Source organism: Podarcis tiliguerta (genome assembly GCF_965153285.1).
Source record: "Podarcis tiliguerta genome assembly, chromosome: 6".
In the NCBI taxonomy this organism is placed as follows: domain Eukaryota; kingdom Metazoa; phylum Chordata; class Lepidosauria; order Squamata; family Lacertidae; genus Podarcis; species Podarcis tiliguerta.
This window is the reverse complement of record NC_139539.1, coordinates 28,428,888-28,454,931: the sequence shown is the minus strand read 5'-3', so window position 1 is coordinate 28,454,931 and position 26,044 is coordinate 28,428,888. Positions and strand designations below refer to the sequence as shown.

Below are 26,044 nucleotides of genomic sequence, written 5' to 3'. Positions count from 1 at the left end.
CTTAAAAATGAATTCAGTTCTTCAGGGCCTGATGAGCTGTACCCAAGAGTACTAAAGGAGCCTGTGAAGCCTCTATCTATAACCTTTGAGAATTCTTGGAGAATAGATGAGGTCCCCATAGAATGGAGGCAGGCAAATGTTGTCCCTAGTGCTTTATTTCTATAAAAATGGTTGCTGGTACTCACCATGAAGTTCTTACAGTAAGTGCCACATTTTTTAACAAACAAAAAAAGTGCTGGTACTGCATACCCTTGAGTGCCTCCTGAAAAAAAGCACTGGTTGTCCCCATCTCCAAAAAGGAGGACAAATGAACTTGACGTCAATACCAGAAAAGATCCTAGAACGGATAATTAAACGATATGTCTGTGAACACTTAGAAAAGGATGCTGTGATGACTAAGCCCCAGCATGGGTTTGTCAAAAACAAATCATGCCAGACATATCCCATTTCTTTTTTTGATAGAGTTACAAGCTTGGTGGATCAGGGGGATGCTATGGACTTAGTATAACTTGATTTAGTAAGGCTTTTAAGTACTTAAAAGGGACGCGGGTGGCGCTATGGGTTAAACCACGGAGCCTAGGGCTTGCCAATCAGAAGGTTGGTGGTTCAAATCCCCGTGACGGGGTTAGCTCCCGTTGCTTGGTCCCTGCTTCTGCCGACCTAGCAGTTTGAAAGCACCTCAAAGTGCAAGTAGATAAATAGGTACCGCTCCAGGGGGAAGGTAAACGGTGTTTCCATGCGCTGCTCTGGTTCACCAGAAGCAGCTTAGTCATGTTGGCCACATGACCTGGAAGCTGTATGCCGGCTCCCTCAGCCAATAAAGCAAGATGAGTGCCGCAACCCAAGAGTCATCCGTGACTGGACCTAATGGTCAGGGGTCTCTTTACCTTTAATTACTTAGACGAGGGGGAAGGAAGGAAGGAAGGAAGGAAATCCTCAAAGCTATCAGGCAGTATTCATAATTTTGATTCTTGCTCAGACATTTTCTCAGGTTAAGCTCCAAGCACAAACATTGAGCGACAGTAAAGTGCAGCTGAGTTCAGTGCCATGGCAGCTTTTCTTTAAGAAAAAGCAAAGAAAGGCTGCTCAGCTGATCTACATCCTACATTTCTCCTGTTTCTTTGTAGGCTAACCTTTGTGAAATGACATGCTTGTTACTCTTATTTGGTCCAGGAAAGCCAGGTCTACACTCAAATTAACATTTTAACCAGAGTGATTGCATTTTGAAGCTTCAAACTAGCCACCCTCAATTGCTAAAACATGTGGCTTTAATTCCTAGAAGTGCATACACATTTCAAGTGTTACCACCAGCTTTTAATTGAGAACATACTTTATAGAGTGTGGAGGTGGATCTTTCTCTTTTCATGAATGACAGACTGAAAAAAACAAATTCTGCATCCTAGCTCAATTGCCTTGGCAATGCTTGGATGAAGCATTAAAACCCAAGAGCTCTGCTGGTCTCTTTAGTCCAGCATCCTGTTCCCCACAGTAGTTAACTAGATGTCTGTGGGAAGTCCACAGAAAGGTTGTGAGTGCAACAGCGCTCTTTTGTACCAGCTGTTGGGAGCATAAGAACACAAGAAGAGCCTTCTAGATCAGGCCAATGGCCCTTCAAGCCCAACATCCTTTTCACACAATGGCCAACACAAGTGAGGAAAGTGCTTCTGCATTCATGGCCTGCTTGTGGGCTTCCCTTAAGCATCTGGCTGGCTGCTGTGAGAGCAGAATGCTGGAGTAGACAGGCCTTTTGCCTGATCCCCTTGCATTATTGAAATATACTCAGAGTCGCGTAGTGATTTCATACTCTTTATTGCATCTCGTAAACAGTGAATTGACTTTCCCCCCAGAACCTCAGGCTTTATATACATCATTTACACTATGGGTCCCATGTGATTGGCTGATTCTGCTTCCCTCCTGCAGTCTGATTGGGCTGCTACTGCAGGTCAATCAGTTGTTGCATTCTAGGATCCTCCGGACCTAATAGGCTGATTAACTTCCTCCTGGGGCCTGATTGGGCTGCTCCTGCAAGCCAATCAGTTGTTGCATTCTAGGATCCTACCTGCCTATTGTTCTAGGATCCTAGCTCGGTACATAACAATTATTATGTGTTTGGGGGTAGAACAAGGAATTCTAGCATGAGATATAAAGGCAATTTATGGAAGTGGTGGAGGAGGAACAAAAGTTTCAGGGAGAGGTTCTGTAAGTAGTAGTTGTGAGCCCTGAACAGGGCAGGGTGAATGAATCACTGCTTTCTTTCCCCTTAGAGCCATTTCCCCTTACTGCCTTTGAGGGTCTTGCAAAGCCAGAGGCACTGAAATCCTCACAGCACTGGAGGCAGTGTTCCTTGACTCTTCCTCAACTCTGGTTTTATACCTATGATCATGTGTAGCATCTTCTACCCAAGCTCCCCGCTACCCTTCTGAATCAGAACTCTTTGTTTCCAGGCAGAGTCAAGAATAGTCTGAGGCATGTGATTCAGATCCACTGCTGAAGCTGAGCAGTTCTGGCCCTGTGAGTTGCCTGGGTAAGAGGTGGCCACATGGGAGCCAGATGTAAGCTGCTCTGAACCCCTCAGAGGTAGAATAAGGCATGCATTTGGACAGGGCTCAAGTCAGTCTGGTATCTTAAGACTTCTGACTATTATAGGATGGTGCCTGCAATGACAAGTGCTTTATGTGACCAAAGGTTCTATACTATAGTTCCCCATTTATCAGGTGTTATTCCTACAACATGGCCATTCCTGATGGCTCACCATAAAATGATTCCAGATGAAGTGCTGCATGTGTGCATTGTATACAGAGGCTGTAGGCCTCTCCAAACTTAGCCAGTTACTCTAGTATTTGCTGAGAAGAGGGAAATGCTTTCTTTTTTTCCCTTTGGTCGTCCTTTACTCATTCTTCTTGGTCCCAGTTGCTTGTTTATTTTCTGTGTCTTGCCACATCACTTTGAAACGTTGATAATAACTTATAAACCTTCTTCTTTGTTCTGTCAGCAAATGTTGTAAAATGTACCTGAAATTACCTTTTTCTTTCCCTGAGTGAACAGGCTCTGTGTACTCACAGATAGGGCTGTTTTCATCATTAAGTCTAAATTACAGTGCTCTTTCACTCCTGCTGGCTTGCTTCAAACCTGTCTCCGGAAAGACCCTTCAAGGCTTCCTGAGCACAGGAAAGGAATGTTTCCTCCCTTCCTGCCACTAGCTGCCCCCAAATTCCTGCAAAGTGGTCTGACAAAAAAAGAGAGAGAGACCATGAAAAAAGACAGCAAAGCAAATCAGTTAAACTAAGTCTCATGATTCACAGTTCAGTATGCAGAACCCAATGAATGAATGCTATGCTCCATCCCCCAGGTGTATTGTAACCACTCCCCACAAAACACCACTCCTCTCAGCTTTGACTGAAGCATGGGCACCTGGGAAGGCTGCAGAGTGCACACCATTGGTAAGATGATTTGTAGAATGAAAGAATGGACACACATAGCCATCTCAGAAGTAAGGAAGGACCCCACCCAGTGTGGATTTCACCAAAGTTTTCTCTCTGCTTCAATAATTTCCAAATGAAATTTCTTTTCTCATTCATTTTACTTACTTGTTTATTTTATAAAATCTATATACACTGCTTGATTGTTTAAAAACAAAACTCAAAGTGGTTTACAAAAAGATAATAAAATCAAGAAAATTCCACAACCATACTGTAAAACATACAAAAGTTACAATACTAAAACAGATTAAAATTCCCTAAACTTTCTAAACCTCTAGGTAGGTTTGTTGATGCAGAATGGTTGATTAAAAAAATATGGGGTGGGATTTTGGCCCGGACACAGGTCCAGCTCTGAGGGTCTTCCAGCAGTGAGAAATTGTGAGAAATGAGGTTACAGGGAACTAGGCGCAGGGCCTTCTCAGTAGTGGCGCCTGCCCTATGAAATGCCCTCCCACCAGAGGTCAAAGAGATAAACAATAACACAACCTTCTAAAGACATCTGAAGGCAGCCCTGTATTGGAAAGTTTTTAATGTTTGATGTTTGCTGTGCTTTTATTACGTTGGAAGCTGCCCAGAGTGGCTGGGGCAACACAGTCAGATGGGCAGGTATAAATAACATTATTATTATTATTATTATTATTATTATTATTATTATTATTATTACAGTACTAGTTTCAGCACTGGTGAGATGCAACTCCAGTGCCCAATCATCAGCCAAACAGTTGTGTTTTGAGTTATCTGCACATTTCTAAACCATCTTCAAAGGCAGATTGCAAATTAACCTCAACTCAACCCACACTGTTGGAAATGCACCACTTTCAAGCTGGGATGTTTGGATACTTGGAGGGGTTCTATATTGTTTTGACATAAATGCTTGTGTGGCAGAGTAAAAATAGTCAACTAACGAAGTATGTCTTTGGTAATGATGCTAATAATGCTGTCCTCCCAATGGTCCATTTGTATAGGGTTGCAAAGTGATTTTCTTTGCCTTAGTGAGTTAACTGGAGACCAGCTAAAGGAGTTTGGCTCAAAGGGGGTGTTTTGGCGGGGCGGGGGGGGGGGATACTGATATAGTGTCAGTACAGGTTTGGTAGTAATATTCGTTGCACACAAATCATAGGGTTTTCCTTAACTCTACCTGAAGAAGCCAGGGCTTGAACCCAGGGCAACCGTACTTCCCTATTTAGCTATAGTACAATATTGATAGGGAGGAAACAACAGCTCTATCAGGTGATAACACAACTGAACAGAGTTTTGTACTGGAATTGGAATAATAAATGTTTATAAATGCTGCCATTTCCTTCCCCCCCAAAAATGATTATTCACTTTCCAGGAACAATAGAGGGAGCAGATATGATAAAGCTTAATATATTAGTGCATAAATATATGTGTTGCTGTGAAGGGCCACTCACATCCGTGCTCTCCTATATAGGTCAGACGTGTGTTAGTTTCCTTATGAAGACTCATGTTGACAGCCTTTGCACTGTGCGACAAAAGAAAGCAAAAACCCACCAAATTATCATGCTATCTCCATAAGGAGCGTTGTAAAGGAAGGCGCCCTAAGGGGGAAGTGCACACAGGTGAAATGCATTAGTATTGCCATGCGCTTCAGGTGGTGACAATGAGCTTTATTGATGAAAGACTCATTGGAGCTGGGTAGCTGTGGTTTAAAGCAATGTCGGATTGCATTAGCTTTACCATGCAAAAATATTAAATGCTTCTGTTTCTTGCTGCCAGCACAAACCTTTCCCTTTTCCGTCGTGTTTTTCTTTTCTATTCTTCAAGGTCTCCTGCTTAGTTCTCAGTGCTTTGTGATGTTTTCAGGCAGTAAATGTTAAGCATATACACCTCGCTTTATGTGCTCACTAATGCCTGCAGAGCAAGTGTTATCCTACCACAGCTTTGCTGAACGCAGGGGGCCCAGAATGCTTGGCTAGAATCTCCAGTTCAACATAAGTCAAGTCAGCACCCAATGAAATAAGTTGAAAGTGAAGCTGGTCAGAAGCCAGATTTTCTTCTTGGCTGACACCTCCTCCTAATACTTTCCTGTTGCATGGTTATTAAAGAGATGCCTACAGCCACTTGGGTGTTTGCAAAAGGGCTTCCAAACAGCCTTGCACTGCACTGCACTTTGGTTGTGTGCACATATTCCCAGCAGAGGAACACATGCATGGAGCCAGACTGGGCAGGATTGAACTCTCCACTTACCAGCTAGTAAGTGGTGGGTTCAGTCCTGCTGACTCTAGTGCGTTCCCAGCAGGACTGCACTCTCTGCTTATCAACTGGTGAGTGGATGGCTCTGACCTGCTAAATGCAGGAGTCTGCTTTGCCAGCTTATTCCTTATAGAAAACCCACGGGCAAAGCAGCAGGCATCAGGATTGCACTCTCAAGGGGTTCAACCCTGCTGGCTGCTCTGCTGTTGGGAAGGGGGAAGGAGGTACGGTGGCCCCTTTGGTCTTGCACCCCAAATTGATTTGGAGTCCAGATCTGGGTCAGGGCAGAGCTAAAGTCCCAGATCAGACCTCAAATTGGATGTGTGTGTGTTTGTGTGTGTGTGTGCAGAAACCTACTGTAAACAGTTACATTAGGTCTTTGATTCCTTGTTCTCTGAAAGTGATCTCATGATTTTGCCACAATTATCCACTGATATCCTTATGAGGATCGGCTAAGGGAGCTGGGCATGTTTAGCCTGGAGAAGAGGAGGTTAAGGGGTGATATGATAGCCATGTTCAAATATATAAAAGGATGTCACATAGAGGAGGGAGAAAGGTTGTTTTCTGCTGCTCCAGAGAAGCGGACACGGAGCAATGGATACAAACTACAAGAAAGAAGATTCCACCTAAACATTAGGAAGAACTTCCTGACAGTAAGAGCTGTTCGACAGTGGAATTTGCTGCCAAGGAGTGTGGTGGAGTCTCCTTCTTTGGAGGTCTTTAAGCAGAGGCTTGACAACCATATGTCAGGAGTGCTCTGATGGTGTTTCCTGCTTGGCAGGGGGTTGGACTCGATGGCCCTTGTGGTCTCTTCCAACTCTATGATTCTATGATTCTATGATATCCACAGTTCTCCCTTCCTGCTGGGTCATAAAGAGAATAATCTACCATAAAATCCCATCAGTTCTATGTGATTCTGAGGGAATGCATTTTCTAGCATTCTCAAGAAGAATCAACTTCAGTCAGTATCAAATCTCCACACAATGAAAATTGCCACAATTAAATGTGTGATATGGCTGCAAATTTGTAATGCGTTTGTTCAGTGTGATACTGAGAGGTAACCAAGGATTTCAGAATCATCACATAATGTTTCACCAAAAATCATTTGAGTTGCAAAAGAAATGGAAAAGCTAAATATGGTGCTACTAAACAGAGTGCATAAAACACTTTTTTTTTTAAGATTAAAAAAAAAGAATACTGTGGTTTCTACTTGACATTCTGATGTGGAACTGAAATAAATGTCTGCATTGATCAACACAAGTAAACCTGACTAATTCTCTAGCAATAAATGCCCTTCTTCAGAAACCTCTCCACCTTACTTCATTGTATGGCAGCCTCTGCTCACATTACAGTCAGGGAAATTTCAGTTTTAAGTACACCAAGCCCTGCTCATTTCCTTAATGATGTTCTTCAGCTTCTGATTCTTAGTAGCTCTGTCGGCACACTTCAGTACTGCTTCTGATTACAATGACTAGGGGACACAGATCAGGACATTATACTTGGCACCAGAGATTCTTGAATTGCTCACCATCACAGAGATGGTCCATAATACAGAACAGTTATCCATGGAGTAACATGAAATGACGACTTTGAAGTGACTGCCAAAGACTTAAGCCAGGCCATGATTCTTGGTGCATATACACAGTCAATGACAGTCCTCTGCCCTTACATTGCATTTCCTTTACTTTATTGCTTAATTCATTCTCTTTATTGTCTTGGATGCTCACAAACCAGGCTAATCTGTCACTCCAAGGTCTTATCCAAACACCCTAAAGCCAATGGAAAACGTCTCACTGATAATAATGGGCTTTCACATGGATACCCTGCTTGTTTCCAATTGCACAGCAACACCCTTGATCGACAGCCATGACAGATAATAGTACGCATCACTATTAGATAGAATGGGAAGCTTGCACAGAGCAAGATGAAATGATAGTCCCAGGGTCACACAGCAAGCTTTTTGCAGTACTGTGAATCAAACTTGTATCTCCTAAATCAAAGCTTCTGGTAGAAAGTGGGGAGTGAGACTGCATAGCGATGTTGTAAAGCCTTCTGTTTTGGGTTTCATTTTTAGCATTCCTCCTAGAGCTGCCATTTCCCACTGTCATCTTGTGTGTACACGAAAAGGACCAGGCAGCAACATTATTAGGCATATGCCAAGGTCCATACCTCAACGGGATCCCACTGTCAATTCCTGCAGGCCCCAATTCTGCTCCTCCTCCTCCTTTTTTTTTTTTTTTTTTTTTTTTAGTAGTTGTGCTTACTCAGAGAGAGCAGCTCAATAATCAATGACAGGAGCAAGGAAAAGCAGCGGCAGATGCCTCTCTACTAACCCTCTGCTTCTGGGCTGGGCCCAGAGAGAGGGGAAGTGAAGGGGTAGCAATTACTACAGCAAAGTCAGGTCTACTTAGCGAGGAGATTCGGGGAGGGGGGCCTGTGTCATAGTCCCATTGCTGAGCAACAGCATGCAGAGCTCGGTGGAGCATGAGGCCAAACAAGCAGAAGATACGAATCTCTGAGATATTCTTGGCAGACTTTTCATACAAAGCTAAGTCTGTTCTGTGGGTCGGGAAAACAACAATCTATGTAGTCAGCCAATCCAGTGATCAGGGAGTCCGATGATCATGAAGCCAAGGGTCTGAGTAGGAAACAGCAGGTTAGGACCGGGAGCCACAGGTGTTGTTTCCAACATCTGACTGCTTCTGAGAGCTCTGTTTAGGCTGAAGCCAGCTGGTTATCATCAGTGGCAGCTGGCTATCAACAGTGCCTTCTTCTCAGTGTCCTTGATCAGCTGCAAATGGAGTCACTCACCCTTCTTTCCCTTCAGGCTGCTGTTCAGCAGGTGAAGCTGACTCCTGGCCCATTATAGGCTGGCTCAGGACTTCTTACCCAAGGATAACAACCCCCAAACAAACAAACAACTGGCGCTGGCACTGAACATCCTATAGATACACAGTGGTACCTCGGGTTACAGACACTTCATGTTATAGAAGCATCAGGTTACAGACTCTGCTAACCCAGAAATAGTACCTCGGGTTAAGAACTTTGCTTCAGGATGAGAACAGAAATCGCGCGGCAGCAGGAGGCCCCATTACCTAAAGTGGTACCTCAGGTTAAGAACAGTTTCAAGTTAAGAACAAACCTCTGGAACAAATTAAGTTCTTAACCCAAGGTACCACTGTATGGGAAATGAGTGGGCTGCAAAACTTCAGAATAAAAGAGTTAGAGTATGTATTGATTTTCGGGTTTCAACAGTTGTATTTTCTAGCTCATCCTGTCTCAGGCTCAATGCAGAAAACACCCTGGTTAAAGGAATCAGTAGCACTACTGCAATAAAGCAGTTAGGCAACACAACACAAGGCAAGGATTGTCCTTTTCAGTACTTTCTTATGACATTAAAAAAATCCCTGTGAGAAATACGAAGTAAAATAAGTGAAAAAGAAGAGAACAAAGTACAAAACCAGCAAACAAAACCAAAGTTCACAGCTGTTAACCTCATAAAACAAAATACATTCTCAAGAGACTATATAGTGACTTAGATGTTGCAACAAAAATGACCTGATACAGAAAAAATACAAAACAAATGTTAGGAATAAAGTCATATTTCATTAGGACTTGCCATCCCTATGATTGGCCTATCATATAAGTAACAGATGGCCACCAAACGGAGACAAAATCCACAAATTTAGCTGCACCCTGAGATAATCTTAATTTATCAGTAAATTTCTCAGAAATGAGAATACAGTGACCTTGCTTCATTGAACCCAACAATTATCAACAATTAATTATCTTTAAATTTAAACAGCAGCATCACTTTTCAGATAGGTAAGAATGGCAAATGCATTGGTCGCAATCAAACCCAGAGTTAAGTATGATGCAGGCATAGGCAAACTCGGCCCTCCAGATGTTTTGGGACTACAACTCCCATCATCCCTAGCTAACAGGACCAGTGATCAGGGATGATGGGAGTTGTAGTCCCAAAACATCTGGAGGGCCGAGTTTGCCTATGCCTGGTGTGATGAAACCCCCTATATATAAAATATTGAATTAAAATTCAAACAGAACTGAATTAAAAATTGCCCCAAGTTCCAGTAAATTCATGTTCATTTCAACCAGAAATTGTAGGAATTGTTCTTGTGTCATTTTAAATGATATTTTAAAAAAGATAATTCAGTTAATTTGGATGATATGAATTTATGAGTTTATTGCAAGTACTAGCCGTAGAGCATCTACTTTGAATGCAGAAGACCCCAGGTTTGATCCCTAGCATGGTGAGGCTGGGAAATGCCCATCCCTGAAACCCTAGGCAGCTGCTGCAAGTCAGTGTAGACAATAAAGGGCTAGATGTGCCCATGGTCTGACTCAGTGCAAGGCAGGTGCCTATGCTCCTGTGTGTCTTTCTGGAGTGGAAGGCTGACCTAGGGCCCAAGGAAACAGCAATGAAACCAAGTAGTTTTAAGAGTGTGTGACAGGGATAGGGACTGGATGATTAATAGATTGTGTTGCCTTATGCAGAATAATCGTCAAGAAAGCTTGGGACAAGTATGATGTCCTGCAGATCATGGACTGGAGGCCTGCATTTGCAACCCGGTCCCACCAACAGCTCATTTCTGCCTCCAGTGTATCTTGACTTGTGGGATTTCTTCTGCTTCATTCATTTTTACTCAGGGAATGTTCCTGCCAACACCCTCGGCACAGCAGAGAACATGCCTGCTGCTGGCAGTGGTATAAATCAATGCAGCTCTTATCCCCCGTGGCATCTTGGATTCCTTCCATAGCAAAGAGGATTTTTTAAAGCAGAGCTGCGGCCTGTTCCCTGATGAACAGGATCCTTGGCATGCAGGACGGAGGAATTAACTCCATCCACATTCCTATGAGTTTGGCTGTTTGTTCAGCTTTCGTCCTAACTATGTCAGTTGCGTCCACAACCTAATACATAATGCAGGGAATCCTGAGCCTTTCAGCAGAGATGAGTAAGGCTGGTTGCTTTTGTTTGGGTTTCCTTTTTAATTATCAGCCATTTTTCAGGGTGAAGAAATAGGTTGTCACAGCTGCATATATTCCTTGCATATTTTGGTTCTGTTGTTGCCAGTGATCATTTTTTAAAAATACTCCAAGATGTTGCAGGGTGTGCATGCGGTGGTTGTTGTTGTTGTTGTGTTTTTCTATAAACTTGTCAAAATGTCAATTCTAATTATACCTAAGTGGTTTAAGGCTAGAGGCTAAAGGAGGCTGTTGATAGCATTTTGCATGAGTCATAAAGGCTCATGTATCTTTTCCCGTTTTATTTCCTGAATATTTTCATCAAAATGGCAGCTACTTAGGCTTAAATGAAATCAAGTCTGCTGTGACTGTTTTCTTTGATAACCACAGAGAGCTTCTCAGAATTCAGAATCCTACGCTGCAGCCACATTAGTCAAAGTAAGAAAATGGGGGCATGAAATGTCCAAAAATGGAACACTAAGAGGAGGCTAAATTAATGCATAATTAGGAAGTTCTAATTCTCTCCACAAACAAAGAATGATCCTGATATGAGCTCTGTGAACAGTACACTATCTGCATGGCTCCATCCATTCATTTCCAGCCCACAGATCATTAAAGCAATTATAATTTCACAGAGGTTTGATCAGCAATTGATTTCTTTGTGATAATTCAATTTAGAGGCTTGCTTCTTCCCGGGTAGAAAATGACAGGCGATGAAGTGTATAAATCTTTAGCACTGTCCACGGATGCACTTGAAAGGCTGGCAAGGGGCCAGGAAGGATTCACTCTGCAAGAGGTCTTCTGCTGACCTTACGGTTGAAGCGCCAGGCATTTTAGTGCTTAATTAGAAATTGATCAATATGGGCCTGCCACCAAGATCTCCTGGAGCAAGGCGGGAGCAGAGCGCAGAGCTACTTAATAGCAGCTTCTTTTTCCATCATTGGGAGGAAGAGGGAGATATGCTGAGCCTTCCAGAATTCCGTTAGTATGAAAAGTACATGGGGATGTCTGTTGATAATCACCAGTTATGTTCTGCCCTCTATTCAGATTAAGCAAAGAAACAGTATTCCTACCACAGCAACAACAGCACAAGAGTGTTGTATTGCCTGGTGGAACATTTAAAAAACTTCCCTATACGGGGCTGCCTTCAGATGTCTTCTAAAGATTGTATAGTTACTTATTTCCTTGGCATAACTCCATACCCCTACTCCAACATTTCTCCAATGAAAATATGGTCCATACCCTCCAACATTTCTCCAATGAAAATAGGCACGTCCTAAGAAAAAGCAAGACATTCCAGAATCAAATCAGGAACCCCGATGGCTTCTGTAAATCCAGGACTGTCATGGAAAATAGGGACACTTGGAGGTCTGTGGCTCTGCAACCTAGACTCCATGGCTCCCTTAAAGTCCAGAGGTCAGTCTCTCTGTCTTGCTGATAAAACAGGAAGCCTTGGTTCAGTAATTTCCCTCTCTTGCCTTTGATTTGGGAGACTTGGAAGGCAGAAGAGATCTGAGAATTCGGCCGCTTTTTTGTTATTTGTTAGTCAGAAGCATGCAAACCACAACCTGGCTGGACATGTCCTTGCAGGCAGTTTCATCTGAGCATCTCCATGACTGAAATGCATTCAGCAGTTACAAATGCCGTCCCCTGGCAATACTTCAGCTAATGGACAGTGAAATAAAACCCAGCAGATTCCTGCCATGACAACAGAGTTCAGCATCCCATGATGCCAGTAGTGTAAAGCTTGTTTCTCTACTCAGGGCAAGACTGTTGGCTGTTTACTGGCCTACAGAAATATGCCACTGAAGCCTCCAAAGGCATTTTGGCACCAGATTCAGTAAGCCATAATAAGATACAAGTGGCAGAGAAAGAAAAGGAGGGAAATAGCCCCATGGAACACACTAGGTTCTTTTTTAAAAAAAAAAAAAACTTTTATTCATTTTAAAATGTCCCCCCAAAAAAGAGGGAGGGGGAAGAATTCTCACCCCTTAGCAAAAAATAAAATAAAATCCATCAAATGCAATATTTCACCTACTGTCTGAATTACAAAAAGTTTTTTAAATCCACGTACAAAGATCATAGAAAGAAGTTAGTTTAAAAACATTTTTAAAAACTTTATTTTCAAATTAATACATTGGAAGATAATGAGACTCAAAAGAGAAATGGGTGTTTTGAGGGCCACTAATACAACTGGGACAAGTAAGGGAAGTCAAGAAGCACCACTAAGTATCATCAAAGTCTGCTTTGTTGGATCACAATGTTTAAAACAAAGCACAACGTGTAATAAAAACAACAACACAAAAAAATGTGGTGACCCCAATTCAGCAAAGACAATTAGGAGACATTGAAAAAGCCAGCTTTCTGAGTTTGCCACACTCCCCTGTTCCTAATTAAACAGCATGAACAGTGTGATAATGGTAGTTCACTGAAACCAGCATGCAGGGCCAGAATGTGTTCATTCTTCCCATTATCTCTTAATAGGTGGCTATACAAAGGACCTGCTTTTTCTCTGCAGGTCTAACAACTTTTGCATTTGAATCCTTTTTATCTTTTTTCTGCACTGGTTGAAGATTAGAAACTCCATATCTTCTTTCGTTCCACCTTCTTTCATGTCCTAATATAAAAAGAACCCATTCAGAAATGGGCAATAGAGGTTCAGTGACATCATCATTTGTTAAACTTCACAACCAAATTAGTTTCTCAAAGGTGCATTTAGGTCCTACTTGTGCAGTCCTTACTTCACTGAGTAACGTTCAACAATGAGAAAGGAAAGTGGACTTATTTGTGCCTATCGGCCTACTCGAGTGTTTTATTAGCCAGTTGAATGGCTTTCCGCCAACTTCAATGGGACCTTTCTTTGGAGATCACTGCTGAAGTGAATTGGCCACTTTGAATACACTTACTGAATTGAAGTAGCCATGTGCATCAGTGTTTAGCCAAACAGATGGTCCTTTCAGGTTGTCAACTTGCTGCTTCAATATTCGGTAGAGAGCAAACTTAATAGGACTTCAGAAGCACTGCCAAATAGTAGTGAGGATGATAAAATGCAAGTGAAATCTTAACAATGAACTTTCTGAAACTGGAAAAAGCAATTCATTTTCAGTTTGAATGTGGTGATTGCAAAAGCCACAATACAAAACCCATAATGGAATTTTATTCTGGTGCTGTGCCTCCAGTCCTTTCTGAAAGCACTCACGCTACAAGCAGTCCCACAGCCCATTATCTCACTAGTGCATTCTCTCTTGGTGTCAGATGCTCCATGCTAATTTCCCCAGTTTCTCTCCTTCTGAGCACTCCAAGGGATTGAGGAACCTTTGGCCTGCCCGATGTTGCTGAACTACAACTCCCATCAGCCCCAGCAGGCATGGCCAATGGCCAGGAATGATGGGAACTGCGGTTTGGCAACACCTGGAGTGCCAAAGGATCCATACACCTATTCTACTCCAAAACTACCTCCCCATAATTTTACAATCAGCCTCTGCTTCAAGCTCCATCTTATTCAGAGGCCAACTTGGCCTCTGTGGAAGGGGAAAGTAGGACCTTCACACAAGCAGCTCTGGAGTTTGGGGAACACCCTTCCATGGACTGCACTTTCTCTATTTATTCTGGTACGGTAAAAGCAAATGTTTTCATTTATGTTTGGCTTGTTGTTTCAAAAGCAGCAGCTTTTTGATGAGCAGTGGAAGCTTTATGTCGCTGTTTTTCTGATTTAGTTTTCTGCTTGTGTGTTTTCTTTTTGGATTTGTTGTTGTTGTTTTGAATTTACGGTATTGTAAATTGATTTGGAATCTTTTCTGGTTATAAAGTGGTGCAGAGGTTTAGTATATACATGCAGTGAGTGATATCCAGCTAAGTCATGTTCAGTGTAGACCCACTGAAATCCCCTTTGCCCTATCACTACTTCTTCATGAAGAAACAATCTGAGCTGCATGGCATGATTCCTCTTTCTACATAAGAAAGGTGCTGGAGTACAAAATCTAGGTGCATTGAGAGTTTTGCTGCCTGGAGTCAGTTCTTCATACTTGCCACCAGCAGCCCACACATGAGTGCATTAGGAATGCACAGGGCTACTGCTAAGCTCACAGCCAGAATGTGCACACGGAGAGGCACTATTCATTTGAATCAGCAGCATCTAGCTGTGAGGGCGGCAATGGCCCTGGGCAGTCTGAGGCACTCATGTGGAGACCACTACGACTGAAGCAGCCAGCTGTGTGAGCATCTTCCTATTCCTTTCTGCAGACGAATACTTGGTTACTAAGGGTCTGTTGGAATGACTGACAGGTGCAGGAGGGATCTGTTTTAAATTGATTTATATCTTGATTTTGTGGGTTCTGACCTGTTTGAATTTTGTCCGCATAGAACTGCCTCTTGCATCGACTGCCTGCATTGTTGCTTTTTTGATTGTTTTTTAAAAATAAAAAATTAAAAGGCCAACTAATTATATGCAAAATTCACATATGTTGTACATATTGTTGTTTAGTCATTTAGTTGTGTCCGACTCTTCGTGACCCCATGGACCAGAGCACGCCAGGCACTCCTGTCTTCCACTGCCTCCCGCAGTTTGGTCAAACTCATGCTGGTAGCTTCCAGAACACTGTCCAACCATCTCGTCCAACCAACATAGTATATGTTGTACATATACTATGTATTTAAAAAATCAAGCCCCATGTTTCTACAGGATACTTTCATTAAAATTGAGTATTTTCACAGTTTTTCACACAGTTACATGCATTCTTGTAGCCATCTGTTCACTTGCTGGTTACTTTAGGAAACCTGGGGTGCATAAACACATAATATGCATACTATAAAAATGCATACAATATGTAAAGATTTCTCTTATTTTTAGTAGAGGCAGTAAAAAAATAATGCTTGCTTCTTGATATGGAGACTTTGACATAGAGATTTTCAGAAAAGTTAATCCCTAACTAGAACAACGCAACAAGAGTCTGAACTTACTTTGTTATGTAACATCCTCTCATATGCACATAATTTTAAAATGTCTTTCACCCATCTAATCTCTGTTAGCGCTGCCAACAAAACTGCCTAAACTGCCTTCATCGGTTTGCTGCAAAGAAGAAAGAGATCAGCACCACTGAGTCTTGTGCTGCCCTTGCTATCACTTTGCTGGAATAAGGAACTGGGTTATAATTAATGAACTAGGTTACAGTAATGTAGGGAAAGAAGACATTATATGCACTGGAATATGCATTATACCTTCACTGGAATTAGAACCCCATCACACATGCACTGTGAATAGAACTTCTGAGAAAATCAGTTCTTTTGCAGGCGGGAAGTATCCTGTTCTTTGCAGCTTAATAGAAACAGCTCATTAAAAACAAACAAACCCCTTGGGTTCAACTGTTAGAGCTGCTTAGGATCTTCTGAGCCTTGTTGCCTTACATTCACCAGGCATGAAGTCACCTGATAGAACTTTGCATGTGTCTATATACACAGGAAACTGAGCAGACCTGAAAGGGCTTGATTCTAGGAGGCTGACTGCTAGTTATGCTTTGAGGAAGCCTCAAGTTATGCTTTGAGGAAGTGTGTGTGTAAGAATGGGTTTCTTACAAGAGTGGAATAAAGTGAGGACACATGTAAGAAGTTACAGTAGGAATTACACTCCTCCCGAGCTGCAGATATGTGGGATTGTTACATGTCACATTTACATTCCAGCACAGACTGCTGGAGTCCCGTGAGTGGAACATCCTCTCTGTATTGCTTTTGTTTTCTCTCTCTCCGAGAAGAACAACAAGGAGAGAGGCCATGTTTTTTCTTTGTCCTGATTTATGTATAATAAATGCGTAGTTTAGTATAGTATCCATGCCTCGAGCCTGATCTGTTGTGTGTTTACTCTGCTGAGTAATGTGTGCTTGTGCACAGCTGCACAAGTCGCAGACACACATTGGAGGAGGATGACTGATAGATCTCCACAGCGGCAAAGCTGAGAAGGGAGACGCTCTGGCTGGGGCCAAGCCATCTGGCTTTTCATCCCACGGTTCCGACAGGGATGGTGGGTAGTGAGGGAGCTGGCATCAGAAGTCTCCATTGTTGGGCATCTGCTGAGGCTCATTTCCAGATAAAGGGGCCTGCTGCCAATATGTAGCCTTGATGTTCCTTTTTCTTGCTGCTTCTCCCGCCGCTATCTATTCAGCTGCCCTTCCTGAATAAGCAAGTAGTGAGAGGACCAAGGGAAAAGAACAACCCTTGGCTTTTCTTTCCAGGAGAGGCCAGTGAATGGGTAGATCAGGGAGAGATGGTCAGCAGCAGTAATGCGTCCGAATACCTGTTCCTGGAAGCCACAAGAAGTGAGAGTGCTCTTGTGCTCAATTTCAGCTTGCTGGTTTACACAGGCATTTGATTGGCCGTTATGAGAACATGCTGGGCTAGATGGGTTATTGGCCTGATCCATCAGGCTCCTCTTATGTTCTTATGGATGCACTCTTGGAGGAGGAACCACTAGAAGCACCATGCCCAGGTGCTCCTCAAAAACCTGGCACTTGCAGCAGGGGCAATGTTGGAGTAGCCTCCCTGCAAACTGCTATAAACTTTTCTCCCATTCCTCTTTCTTGACTCTCCCTTGAATTTCTCCTTTCCCTAAAGAGTTTCCTCTCCCCTCCCTCAGCTAGGGAGGGAGGAGGAATTTGGTTCAGTTTGTACTCAAAGGTAAAAAGGTAAAGGTAAAGGGACCCCTGACCGTTAGGTCCAGTCGCGGACGACTCTGGGGTTGTGGCGCTCATCTCACTTTACTGGCCAAGGGAGCCAGTGTACAGCTTCCAGGTCATGTGACTAGCATGACTAAGCCGCTTCTGGCGAACCAGAACTGCTTACCTTCCCGCCGGAGCGGTACCTATTGATCTACTTGCACTTTGACGTGTTTTCGAACTGCTAGGTGCAGGAGCAGGGTCCGGGTAACGGGAGCTCACCCCGTCGTGGGGATTCAAACCTTCTGATCAGCAAGCCCAAGAGGCTCAGTGGTTTAGACCACAGTGCCACCCGCATCCCTCTGTACCTAATTCACACTTCCTGAAACAATTCATAAGTCATCCTTTGAAATTCGGACTTCTCTGAATATTACAATGTAGCTCTGCAACCAAGTAAGGTGAAGAAAAATGGATAGGCTAAAGTGTGCATAAAGATGTATTCTATGAGAGGGGTTAGCTTGCAAAAAAATGTTTGCATTGCGCAAAATTTAATACAAAAGTATATGAGAAATTGGTACAAAGATACTGATAAATTTTCATGAGGACTTTCTGAAAAATAATCACAAACTGATGTGGAAATGTAGAGAACTGAACTGGAAAAATGAGAAACAAATTTCCCCATCCCTGCTCATAACTAAACCTTTTCCTGCCTCCCCTAAGCTGTTCCTCATTTTGTTCCTCTTCACAGAAAACACTGTCATTTTTGAATGGAAAATGTTATACTGTGATGTATTATAAATAGGGTTATTATATTTAAATTGCCTGTCTTGTGAACCACTTCAAGCACAATGTACATGTGGGAAATATGATATACAAATAAATTAATTGACTATGACACTCATATTATGGGCCATATTCAGCTAAATAGTTCTGCAAACATAATGATTGGTTCTAGTGCACCAGGGCTTCCCCTCCTCTCCTACCCTCGTGCCCTTCCCAAATCTGCTCTGTGGTTGGGGAAACCCCAGAACAGATTTGGGGGAGGACACACACAGGGGGAGAATATGCCATTGCCCAAGGAGAAATCCTTGGAACCAGTGACTTAGCGCTATTTTGAAGTCATCCCAATGACTTGACTAGGGATCCTTTTGGGGGAGGGGTTTGCTGCCATCAGAAAACAGTGTCTGTCAGCCTCATTATGCACTCTGAATCCACCCCATTGTGGGGCTTGGTGTATCAAAACCAACACAGTTTACATTTATGCTGGCATTGGAAAGGCTTCAGTGTGTCTGTTCATGTGTGTAAGAGAAAAAGAGGGGAGGTATATATAGATATAGATATTGCCTTTGCGGTTTCCCCAATTCCGCAAGATGGAATTGTTTTGGAAGGGTAAAAAGCCACTTTCTCAAGTGATGCTGCAACATTTACTGAAGACAACAGAAGCCCAGGCTCTTAGTCCCTAGCACTTGTCTTGGTCTACTTAGTAAGCACCTGTGTCCCAAGCCCAGCTTTCATCTTGTCTTTTCATGTTTCTTGTTTACATAATTAGTGTTGCTCACTTAGTATTTAGATGTATATTTATGCAGCCTTTGAAGGCCTGCATGAAATTGAACTACAGGAAACCGTACACAGGTTTTTATTTCTAAAGAAGCGGGCAGGGAGAAAAGTTAGCTAGGAAGAGGAACGGTAAGTTCAAACAAAAAGCACATCTTCCTAGATAATTGCATATGGATGCAAAACCTTTCAAACAGAATGCAGAGCAGAGCATCTCAGACCTCCTAGACTAATTTCTAATTCAAACAAATGAGGTTTTGACTTTTCCTTGCTTTTCTTTACCCTGAAAGCTCATGTTGATTTAAAACATAAAACTAACAGCTGAGGACATAAGAAGGCACTTTCTTTTCCACCATGTATTTGTCACATGCAGCACTCTTTCCATTCTGCTGCAGTTCATCTTCTACCCCAAACTACATTATTCAGCTCACTGCCCACTGTGGCAAAATTATGTAACTTATTAAATTGCATAGATGAGGTTGATATTATTCCATGCTGTTCATTTCAATTGAAAGGAAACACAATGCAAGTGGTGGCCTAATCAATTATGTATTGTTTGCAGACTGACTGCAACAGCACCTGCAAATACCAGTTGTAATCAGTGGATTGACTTCCATTGCAAAGATGGGACATCTAAAAAATACTTCAACCGTTTCCATTCCTGTTTCCCTTTTCATCAGAATTCTCCAACAATCCTACTCACAGTCCAGTCCTAGGCATGGTCGTCCAGCTGACCCATTTATTAGGCATTCATCTTAAGGGGAAATGCTGTAGCTCAGCAGTAGAACATCTGCTTTGCATGCAGAAGGTCCAAAGTTCAATTCCAGCTTCTCCAGGTAGGGCTGGGAGAAATTCCTGTCTCAAACCTTGGAGAGCTGCTGCCAGTGAATGTAGGCAATACTGAGCTCAGGGGACCAATGGTCTGAGTCGGTATAAGGCTGCTTCCTTTGTTCCTGTGATTTGTTTGCACAGAGTTTGCAGGGAGGTTATAAATCATCCCTGCTTATGGACCATTCATTCTTACTTGTTTTTGCAGTTAAATGCAATTGCATCAAGCAATCTCACCCTTTCCAGTGCATCCCTTCATCATTTTAATTGTGCAACCTGAATTTGCTGGTATGTAATTTAATCCCAACTGCAATCTAAGGACAGTCTGGAAGCTGCCTATGTCAATTCACAAGTAAGCCCATTTAAGTTCTTAGGGATTCATATCCCTAGTAAGCATGTTTAAATACTAAGCCCAAATGTTTGCCTGCAAATCACTTATTGCTTGGTTGGCATCCATCTGTCTTGGGAGACTATGGAAGAGTGCATCTTTGAGGGTGAAGTCAAATGGTTGGAGAGTTACAGTGCCTGCTGTGGCTGGAGAGACCAGTATGGGGGAGACATGTTTTGTTGCAGTTGGGGCAAATGAAGTCATTTGATTTTGCTGGTGCAGGTGTACTATGATGTTTCCTCTTTCTGTGCTCCTCCCAGTGGTCATTCTTCCTTTGGTCACTGCTGTGGATACACAACCTGACTGATTGTCTCCAGGTGCTGCAGACTCCCACGTGGCACAGTTAATGTTGCCAGCCATCATTTGCAGACATTATTGTAATGCAGAGATGATTACAATATCATTTGCAGACATCATTGTAATGCAGAAGTGGTCTGCCCCTGGACCTGGTGCCTGAAGCCTGCTCCCTGTAGAGCCATTCCTTGGGGATCCTGCCGTCTTCCATTCTGTGGACCTGACCAAGCCAGCAGAGATGTGGCTGAGACAGGAGTGTGAACATGCTGGGAATGTGGGCTTGGGAGAGCACATCTTTGCTTGAGACTTTGTCCTGCCATATGATGCCCCAATCCTTCCTGACATAGTGCATATGGAAGGCACTGAGGCATTGCTTCTGGCAGGTGTAAGTTGCTCACATTTCACCACCATGAAGCTGTGTGCTCAACACACAAGCCTGGTAGACTTGCATCCTGTCTTGGTTGTAGACATCACCTTCTCCCATGGCCTCTTGAAGAGGCAAGCCATTGCCATAGCTTACCTTTTCAATGTGCTTGTTCAGCTCAATATTAATGGAAAGGTTGCTGGTTTTGGTAGAACCAAGGTAGGCAAAATCGTCTACCACCTCAAGTGTGTGGTCACCAATGCTGATGTGTGGATTGCTGGCAAAGTCCTGACCTCAATCTTCATCAGGCTGATGGTAAAGCCAAACCCCAGGTAGGCTTGGGAGCCTGCAAATCACTACATCTTGCGTATAGAAACCCACCATCCACTGACTGTAGAACATCAGTGATTTTCTCCTCTAACATCTCAAGCAACAGCAAAAGAATCCCCGTTCCATGTTGGCAGGGAAGCTTTTATCTTCACACTCTGAAATTGTTGCCCCCTGCCAGCTGTTTTGCTAGCCTGCTCTTTTATGCCTTGTTCTGTAGAATAACATGCTCATTTGCAACTGTGCTCCTGGACCAGGTGGGGTCAGTTACAACACTGAGAGCATTCAGTTAAAAGCCACATGCCTGCACATCCTTGCAAATTTCAAGTGTATACTATGAAGCATCAATCACAATTTTTTCATATACCTTGGCAATGGAATTCCAAGGCTATCTTTTATTTAAAAAATCGATATGTTTCACTCTGGCTTTATTTTAATAAACAGAGCCCTGTGAAATATAATTTTATTCTAAAGATGGAGAACCTATTTCATGCAAACCGTGGTCCTAAAATAGAAGCATGCCTCAGCAGACGTCTGTTTTCTCTATGTCTGTAGCTAGTATGTCTTTACCAAGGGACCAAGAGCCCTCCAGCTCTGCACCACATGTGCCATATATATAATGCATTGGGAACCATTTTGCATTAGGTATTCAGGACTTAAGTAGTCTGAACAGCTGTTTTTGGATTGGAGGGCTTTTGGTTCAAGCCCCAGCAGGGACGTGTTCCTTCTTGTTGTGGAGAATAGAGCTGTGACTTTGCTGTCAAATTCTATATAGGACCTTGAGTGACATATTTGGCAGCTGCTTGCTGTGTTTTAAAACTGTTGCCTTTGAAGGAAGTGGTGTTGCTTTAAGACTGGCATTGTATGTTCCCCTGTGCTTTTATATTTGTAAATAATTCAATAAATTAATACTGATTATAGCTCTGACCTGAGAAGAGTTCATGCCACTCTGAAGAGCAGTCATTCTTGTTAAAACTATTTTGTTTCCAAACGCTTGACTGGCTTTTAATCCAGGCCAATGTTCTCCTTCTGCACCAGCTAATCATTCATTTCCAAGGATCTGGGACACAGTCTCTCAGCAATGGTGCAGCAACATCCTTTTAATAGCCTAAATGGTGTGTGAAGGGCACATGAAAGGTTCCACAATCTCTTGACCATCTTAGTTAGCATCAGACCATTGCCTTCCAAAGACCGTCTGGTCCAAATTTGATGGCAATTTACAATGAAGTGCTACCGCTCTGTTGGAAGGTCATAATGAGTTTAATCCAGCACAGTGCTGCTGAGTGTCTTGTCCAAAGGCCTTGGAGTTCCAGAAAAGACAGGATTAGTCCAGAACATCTCGTGTCTTATTATTCCAGGATGGAGCTCAGCACCCAGTCTAATCAAGCTGCAAAGCAGTATTTTAATAGCGGGTGAAGAATCAATGAGAATATAATGCTTTAGTACTCAGGGCTGCATGTGGTGAAGGAAAGAGGATTAATAGTTCCACCACCTAATGTAACAATGGAGAGTTTCCCAGCATGATAAAATGAGCAGCAGTTGTATAAGTGATGCTCTCACGTTTTAAGAACTCAAGAAGAGCCTGCCGGATCAAGCCAATGGCTGATGAAACCATTCTTTGAAACTATGTGTTAGTGAGAAGTGGAAGAACCATTTGCATTTGGGGCCAGCTGCTCATAAAATTACCTTGTGGACAACAGGAAGACAGTTTTGGCATTGCAACTTGGGTACAAAGATAGAACCTCTGATTTGGGTGATACTAAGTGAGGAAATCTTCTGTTGTGTATGGCTTAATAGCTAATGCTTTAGAGCATTTTTCATGGAAGAAAAGCTACCTCCAAGGTCAGAGGCAGCATGCCTCTGAATACCAGTTACAGGGAATCACATTTGGGGAGTGTGCTTTGATGCTCAGGTCCTGCTTGTGAGCTTCCCAGAGGCATTTGGTTGACCACGGTGAGAACAGGGTGCTGGAATAGATGGAAATTTGGTTTCAGCCAGCAGGGTCTTCTTACTTTCCTTTGCTTGCTTGCTTGGGTCAGGAATGGAAATAAATAGTTTTTGTTTAGATAAGTAAGGTTTTTTTTAAAGCCATCAAGGGCAAGTTGTTGCTTTTGGAGGAAGTGGAGTTCTTTAAGACGGGCATTGTATGCTCCCCTATGCTTGTATATTTCTAAATAAACAGATACAGTGGAACCTCGGAAGCCAAATGTCTTTGAACTCAAATGTTTCGGCTACCAAATGATTTAAACCCGGAAGTGATTGTTCCTGTTTTCGAACAATTTTCAGAAGCTGAACATCCAGCACAGCTTCCACGGCTTCTGATTGGCTGCAGCATGCTCCTGCAGCCAATCAGAAGCGCGCCTTGGTTTTTGAACTGTTCTGGGAGTCGAACGCACTCCCGTAACAGATTAAACTCGAAAACCAAGGTACGACTGTATTAGAAAAAGATATCCAGTTTTCTCCCACCTTACAAGTAAACTGACCTTTTGCAAAAGGGCATCCCCAAACTCTCTACCCAGCTGAGGAGTGACCTAAGCACGGAATTGTGAGCAAATATAATTAAGGAAGGTAAAATATCTGGCACATTTGCACTGAGCTCTGTATGTTCTTGTGGTTCTGTAAGACCCAGAGTTACTCATGAGTAACTCAAGGAATCTTTTTCCTCCTTTCCCGACGGTTCATTTCTCAACCGTGATGCCAAGACAGCTGTTGCAGGAATCCACATGGCAGCATCTGACTCCTAGCTACTCTTTTTACAAAACAAAACTCAAAGCACTCAACTCCCGCTGCATTGTATCCTTCAAGATCTAGAAGCAGAACGAAGAGCTTAAGAACTCGACCAGTAATTTTCATTGGTAAGATCCTGTTGCTCTAATCACAGGGACAGAGAAAATTGGCTTATACATTATACTGGTCCACCTAGCTCAGTATTGTCTGCACTGGCTGCCAGTGGCTTTCTAGGGTTTATAGTGGCCTGTGATCAGCAGAACCAACTAGCTCCTGGTGCTTGGTTGTGTAGTTCTTCAGAAAGTACGCAGTTGAAAATAATTTTACTTAAGGAAAAGTTATGTGTCTTTATGCATTTGAAAGATGACACACACACAGACACAGACACATACACTGCAGGAACAGTGGAAGCAAGAGCTCAAAGTGGAGCTCATCTTCCCCCTTTCTCCTTCTCTTTTGCTGGTGGAAATGGCCATAGATCCATGGGTTTGCCACACCACTTGGAGAAGAAAAGGAAATGGAGGTTATCAGCTCATTTACTTTAAAGCATTTCCCTCTCTTTCTTCCATTCACACAGTGTCAAGCATGCTTTATGCTGACCAGTGTTATTACTCCCTTTGGCGGGCGGGGGGGGGGGGGTTTAACATGAAATTAACATATTCATTTCCATCCAAAGAATGTATTACTAGGGGCTCCCATTGCATAAACAAATGATATTACTCTCGGCTAGAGAAGAGACAGAATTAGTTGTTTCAGAAAGGCCGGATGAAGGTTAATAAGATTATTCTGTTTGCTGCTCATGGGAGAACTGGATATGTACAGATGTAAAAGCTTGACTCTAATTGCCATTGTTAGCTGTGGACTTGATTTCCTCTGCTCATAGATGCTTTGCTGCAGCACTGATAGCAAGAGCTGAGACTCCAAGAAACTATCTGCAGTCATGGGGTACCAGAAATAAAACCCAATCCATGCATCACAAATCAATACTAAATTCCCTCACTTTATGAACCAAAGTGCAGTGGAGGCTGAGATGATGGCCAAGGAAGTATAGTCATGTTATGGATAGGAGGAGTACATACAGTTCATTCTCATTCCATACAAAAAAAATAGGTAGAACTCATGTGTGTCATAGTGTGCCTCTGCTTGGGGTCAACAAGGAGGAAGAGGTTCAGGTTCAACATGTGAAATTAGGTAAACGTTTGCCTGAGACCCTGGAGAGCCTCTGCCAGTCTAAGTTGGAAGAGGTTCAGAAAAGGGCAACCAAAGAGGTTGGACTGACTCCCGTATGAAAAAAGGGCTTTATAGTTTAGAGCTTTATAATTTAGAGAAAAGGTGAATAATGGCTGATTATGCAATGGTGTAGAGAAAGTTTTAGAGAATTCGTTTTTCTCTCATTTTGATAGTACTGAGTGTTTAAAGATTAAGGAAAGCAAAAAAAGAAAGAAAGAAAGAAAAAGAAAAGTACTTTTTCACACAGCCCATAATTAAACTATTGAATTTGCGAGTTGTAGTGATAGTCACCAACTTGGATGGCTTTAAAAAAGGATTAGACAACTTCTTGGTGGGTGAGGCTATCAATCGTTAGTCACAATGGCTATGTTCTGCCTCCAGCGATGAGGCAGTATGCCTTTGAATTGCTGTTGCTGGGAATGGCAAGTTGGGAGTGTGCTCTTGTGAAAACAGGAAGCTGGACCTTTGGTGTGATCCAGCAGAGCTTTTGCTCTTACGTAGACAATTCTGGAGTAGTTGGACAAGTAGTATCTGGCCTGGAATCAGGCAGCTTCTGATGTTTCCTATCTCCTGCCATTCCTCACCTTCAGGCTGTCTACTCCCAAAGCTCCTCCAGCCTAATAGAAGTGGCTGTTGGCATTTTGTTACACACATTTGTGTGCAACACCCAGATTGGGTGAATTAATAGTCTAAGAATTAGGCAAGAGAGCATCACAGAGCAGTGTGCTACACACCTGAGGATGACTGTACACTACAGAGAGGAAAGTCACACACTAGAGTGTATGTCCAGGGAGGCATCTAACTGGGCATTCCCCTCCAATGCCACCATGCACACCAGACCATTAGACTAAAAAGTTTGAGAAACATTGTCTTAAAGGAATAAGAGGAAACCGTTTTTATTGCTGCAGATCTCAAGTGCATCAAAATTTGCAGGTATTCTGACTTCCCTCTTATGGAAATTCTAGTCTCAATATAGTCTCTCTTTTAAAAAATAATAAAAGCAAGGCTTCAG

At 42.7% G+C, this 26,044-nt stretch overlaps 1 protein-coding gene across 3 annotated transcripts in view; it reads left to right on the top strand.

The window, feature by feature from the left end:
- RALY (RALY heterogeneous nuclear ribonucleoprotein) overlaps positions 1–26,044 on the top strand; it is a 200,844-nt gene that overhangs the window by 16,003 nt on the left and 158,797 nt on the right. Inside the window, exon 2 of one of the 3 annotated variants that reach the window (XM_083444089.1) lies at positions 19,911–20,054. The exons of the other annotated variants lie outside the window; for them this stretch is intronic. The gene's annotated coding sequence lies outside the window, so the exon portion shown is untranslated. The remainder of the gene's footprint in view (positions 1–19,910; positions 20,055–26,044) is intronic. 3 annotated transcript variants of the gene reach the window in all.